Source organism: Mus caroli, chromosome 10, assembly GCF_900094665.2.
Source record: "Mus caroli chromosome 10, CAROLI_EIJ_v1.1, whole genome shotgun sequence".
Classification (NCBI taxonomy): Eukaryota; Metazoa; Chordata; class Mammalia; order Rodentia; family Muridae; genus Mus; species Mus caroli.
In genome coordinates, this window is record NC_034579.1 from 79,071,354 (window position 1) to 79,077,251 (window position 5,898).

Sequence of the window (5,898 nt, forward strand, 5' to 3'; positions counted from 1 at the left end):
CTCATAAATAGTCTCTTCCACGGGCTTCGCTGCCAGCTCGGAATGGACTTGGAATCTATTCGGCTTGTTTTTTTTATTTTTTTTTTATTTTTTTTTAAGAGGGTGTGAGTGAAACGCTGTCGTTTAAAATTGACCAGAACCCATGTTATGAGAACAGGTGGACCTGAATTTGGAGCAAATTAAAGGCCAGGCTGAGTTTCAAAGCAAACATAACTGGAGAGCTTGTTTGACTTTAGAAAAATGTTCGATTACCCTTGGGATTCCTTAAAGCGGGATGTCCCTCACTGCAATTAAAATGTAAATCTCCCTATTTAGCTTTGGCTAGCACACATGACCCTTCAAGAATATGCTTGCCTTACCAAGTCAAGGAAGCCTTGTAAAGCAGAAGACAGATGGAAAGACCTGTTGTTTCTTATAAAAACTAAGGCCCAGAAAGCTCTTCTTCCTATTTTTTAATAGTAAAGCTACAATAGAAACCTCATTCATGAGAGAGATCTTGTTTTGAAATATCATGTAATACTCTTTCTAAAACACACTGAGGTCGAGAACAGGTTCTTTGTACAAGCCGAGGCTAGGCATTGCTGCAAACCCCTGCACCAGTAGGTGGCGCTCTAAGAAAGAGATTACCTTACGGCAAAGGCCAACACCTTGGGGCTTGAAAGCAAAACTGCACCCCTCTCCTGTCTCTTTTTGAAGGCAAAGGCTTTGCTCTGCCTCCTTGGAGAGTCTCAGGTTCCCTGCCCCGACTGTCCATCTCTGCAGCGTTATTCGCGCAGATTGGTACCCACAATAACATTTCTTTTAGAACTGTGGGGTAGGAAAGTGAGGCCACACCTGTTATGTAAGACCTTAGCTTGCAGCCTCTGATTCCCGAATCACAGAATGTATTAGCTATTTCGTCGTGTTAAATGAGGATGCTGAGACTGAAATGGAGACTCCAGACTGCCTATCTCCTTGCTTCAGGTTGTGTGCCTCCCAGCTTTTGGGTACGATGTTAGGGGCTTATGGAGGAGGAAATGATGGCAGCCACGTGTGGGGACAGAACGGCTTGTTTTAAAACGGACTGTTTTCCTCTGATTTTCTTTTCCCTCTGCCCTTCTAGTCATGTCCTCCTAGCAGAACAGATGACAAATGTTAGCTAGTGAGTCTGTCTTAGGTTTCATTTTTGCCAGACAAACTGCCATTTCCCTGATCAGCCACACTTGCCTGTATATAAACCCTGTATCGTGGATTCCCGTGTGCTTGAAAGCACTCCAGGAGGGAAGGGCATGGAAATAAACAAAGCAGACTTTGGCTCTTATAAAGGAAGGAGAAAATAAGTAAGCCAAGCATTTAGCACGTGAAAGATGATTACCAGGGAGAAAACTCAACAGCAGCAAAGCAAAAAGAGAGCTACAGTGTTCAGGACAGCAACAACTGGGTCAGTAAGAGGCTCATTGAGAGGGCCACCTAGTGATGAAGAAACTCCGAATTTAGAAACAGTAGGGAGACTACTAGATACTTTCTACTTGTGTGTGTGCACATGCGCATATGTGTGCATGAGTGTGTGCACGCGTGCATATGAGTGTGCATGTGTGTGCACGTATGTGAGTATGTGTGTGCATGTGTGCCTGTGTGTGCACATGTGTGTCCCCACCCGCACCAATGCTTCTGCCGAGGGAGGCTCATGTCAAGCATGTCACGTTTCAGATTCTTTCACTCTGCCTGGATGCCGGCCATCAAGTCCCAGATGTTTCTGTCTCTCCTTTCCTAGGGAGATCCATCCATCCCCTTTCCGTGACTTTATACCCATCCTCTGAGGTTATATGAACCATCACTTGCATATGGAAGACTTAATAGCTAACAGTTACATATAACCAATTACAAACCGTATTTATCTTCTTGGATTTGGGTTACCTCACTCAGGATGATAATTTTCTAGTTCCATCCATTTACCTGTGAATTTCAAGATTTCATTTTTTTTAATGGCTGAGTAATACTCCAGTAAATTTACCACATTTTCTTTATCCATTATTCTGTTGAGGGGCATCTGAGCCGTTTCCAATTTTTGGCTATGATAAATAGAGCAACACTAAACATGGCTGAACATGTGTCTCTGTTGTAGTATGAAGCATCCTCTGGGTATATGCCCAAGAGTGACAAGCTGGGATCTTGAGGTAGATCTATTCCCAGCTTCCTGAAAACTGCCATACTGATTTTCATAAGGCCTGTTCAACTTCACACTTCCACCAGCAACGAATGGATTTCTTCCACATCCTTGACAACATAAGCTGTCATTTGCTTTATTGTTGATGGCCATGCTGACTGGTGTAAGATGAGATCCCAAGGTAGTTTGTTTTAACACTTCTCTGATGACTAAGGATATTGAATATTTCTTTAAGTGATTCCCAGTCATTCGAGTTCCCTCTTTTGAGATTCCTCTGTTTAGATCTATACCCCATTTTTAAATTGGACTATTTGCTTTCTTGATATCCATTTTTTTAGTTCTTTATATATTTTAGATATTAGCCCTCAATCCTATGCTTAGTTAGTAGAAACTTTACCCATTCCATAACTTGCTGCTTTGTCCAAATGATGGTGTCTTTGCCATACAGAAGCTCCACAGACCTGTTTTGAAGCTCAAATCCGTGATAAGGTATATGGGAAGGATCCAGTTCTCTTCAGTGTGATACCATTCTGAAGTTTTATTTTTCTCATTTGATGCTTCCAACTATGCTATGTCATATTTCCCTTCCCCCTGGGAAGGGCTCCTTCAGCGACTTCTTGGGCAGATATAATAACTTTCTAGTTGCCTAGGTGATGTGGATACTCTTGTTTCAGAGTGTACATGACCGTTCCTTTCCATGACCCTATTGTCAGACTTGATTGACAGTTCTGTTCTTGGTCCCACACAGATGACTTTCTCTGTAGCCCCAGTGAGGTTGGAGTGGAGGGCCAGAGATGACCCTGAGACAACCTATTTTTTATTCCAGGGATCCTGGGCACATGCCTCATCTCTTCCCTTTGGCTCAGCCTGATTCTATCTAATGATAGTGGCAATCTCCTTGCAAGCGCCATATATGCCTTTTCTATGCGAATGGCCACTCTCAGTTTTCATCCTTTAGAACCACGCCCCCTGGTTAACATCCCTTAACGTGGCCTAGGGGCCCTTAGAATGCCTGCTCAACTATTTATTTTATGTTGGTACTGCTTGAAACCTCAGCATTTTCCAAAGTCTTGTGTACCACTCTAGGGCCTCAGAGGACTGGGATAAATGGAGACTTGTTCTGTCTTCTTTCTAGTCATATCGTAGTGTACTGTGGGCATTTTATCTTCCTGCGGTTCTTCTACCAAGATGCTTCCCTTTAGTTGTAATAAGTAAGCAGTGTCCTTTTACCAAAGACCCTGAAATCTAAGGCTACACCCACCAAGCATCCTCTATTCCCCCCAGAATAGAGAGAGAGACACAAAAAGGCTGATGTGCCATTTCTAGGTCTCTAGAACATTCTTCAAGAGGTCTTACCACATTATGCTTGCCTCGAGAACAAAACAGAATATTAGAGATTAAAAAAAAAATCCAAGTCATTAGAGAAGGGGATGCCTTTCTTGTTGGGACAAGATAACAAGAGTGTCACAGCCAGGGTGGTGGTTTAAATAGCAGAGGTTTAAATTTCACAGCCCTGGAAGTTAGAAGTTTGAGGTTAGTGTCCCAGCATGTTTGGGGGTCCAGTGAGGACCATCTTTCGGGCTTACAGAGTGCTACCTTGTTAAGGTGTTTCGATCGCTCCCTGTTTTTGTGAGGCTATGAATCCCATCAATAGGACCCTATCTTCATGGCATCTTTAAACCTCAGTTCTCTTCTGAAGACCCCATCTCCAACACCCACTATATTGGAAGTTAGGGCTTGAACATAGGGCTTTGGGGAACACTGTTCATCCAGTCTGTGTCACTTAATGTTACAAAGGGGTTACTGGCATATGGAAAGTGATGTTTTCTTACCAATATACTGAACTACAATAATATCTTTTCTCCCTTACAATAATATACTTTTCATACCATATATCTGATGTGAGGGGTGATTAGTTTTAGATGGGGTATATGAGCTGCCTAGGGCCCTTTCAGAAATCCCTGCATGGGTGTCAATGAGCTCAATGTCTAGTAGCTTCTGGAAAGTTCCTTGAACTTAAAAATTTGGGCTGTCCAATGTTTTTTGGCTTTCAGCTTTGGACCTCAGCTTCCGGAAAACAACCTGAGCAACAACGTCATCGTGGAGTCGCTGCATGTTAGAAAGAACTTTCTATTACAAATGCACATTTTCACTCTTCTGCAATGGCTAGGCAGCAAGAAATAGCACAGTGAAGAGGAAAAGTTTTATAATCCTGGATTACGGAAATAAACTACAAAACAAATACACAATCTAGTGAGAGCTAGGGAACCTGGAAAATCACAGCTTCGACTGAGTGCTCTGGGAAGCCATCGCTGAAAAGATGAGGTTTGAGCTATGACGAAGACGGCAATATGGTGTGGGAGCAGAGAGCTTGGGAAGGCATATGTGAGTGTGTTGGCTTTCAGGAGGAACAGCAGATCTGTGTGGTCAGAGCTCAGGGAGGCAGGAAGTGAGGTCGTGAACGTGTGCAGGGTTTAAAGGCTATCTCAACAAGGGATTTTGTTTTAACGTATAAAGCATGATAGCCATTCTTGATTGTCACCTTGACTATATCTGGAATGAGCTCTAGCCCAGAAATGGAGAGCACATCTGTGAGAGATTTTCTGCTTGGCTAGAATTGGGTAGTCCACTTCTAGTGTGGACCTTTGTGGTAGGAAGACACATACCTTTGATCTGGATCTTGAGGTGGAAAGACACATGCCTTTAATATGGTCCATACCTTCTGCTGGAAGTCTATGGAAGGACATAGAAGGAGGGTTTTGTTTCTCACCTGCTTTCCCTCACCTTGCTAGCACATCCATTCCTTCACTAGCATTGGAGACGGCTTCTTTGGGATTCCAGCGGATACAAAAGAGCAGCTGAGACATCAGGTCTTAGAGACTGAGTGCCTACTAGACCTACTAGACCTACTAGACCTACTAGACCGACTAGGCTTTCCATTCACTGCAGCAAACCACTGTTGGATTTGCTGGACTGCAGCCTTTTATTCCAATAAACCCCGTGTGTATGTGTGTGTGTGTGTGTGTGTGTGTGTGTATTCATGTATTCATTCTGTAAGTCCTGTGACTCTAGACACCTGACTAATACATAAAGAAAGTCCACTGTAACTTTTTAAGGCACATAGGAGTTTCACTGACTAGCTTATCATATAAAAGGTCTCCCTCCGTAAATAAGGAGACCTGGCTGTGACGAGATATGATGCACTGAATGGTGGCCTGCGTTCTAATCCCTGGGAGCTGTAAATGTGAACTTAGCTTTCAAGAAACTTCTCTGCAGACATAGATAAGAAATTCAAAACGAGATAACTCGGGATTAGCCGATGGCTTCCAAATCCGGTGAAAAGTGTTCTTATAAAAGCCAGAAGAGCAAACGCTTGCTAGTGTATGCAATGGTGTCATCGTTTGGAGGCTAATTATGGGATGGATCCCTGGATATGGCAGTCTCAAGATGGTCCATCCATTTGTCTCAGCTCCAAACTTTGTCTCTGTAATTCCTTCCATGGGTGTTTTGTTCCCAATTCTAAGAAGGAGCAAAGTGTCCACACTTTGGTCTTCATTCTTCTTGAGTTTCATGTGTTTTACAAATTGTATCTTATATCTTGGGTATACTAAGTTTCTGGGCTAATATCCACTTATCAGTGAGTACATATCTTTTGAGTTCTTTTGTGATTGTGTTACCTCACTCAGGATGATGCCCTCCAGGTCCAACCATTTGCCTAGGAATTTCATAAATTCATTCTTTTTAATAGCTGA

General features: G+C 42.9%; 1 long non-coding RNA gene across 1 annotated transcript in view; it reads right to left on the reverse strand.

The window, feature by feature from the left end:
* Nucleotides 1-454: 454 nt before the first annotated feature.
* LOC110302803 overlaps nt 455-5,898 on the reverse strand; it is a 45,817-nt gene continuing 40,373 nt past the window's right edge. The window contains exon 3 of the long non-coding RNA XR_002378843.1: nt 455-1,112. This is a non-coding gene — a long non-coding RNA (uncharacterized LOC110302803). The remainder of the gene's footprint in view (nt 1,113-5,898) is intronic.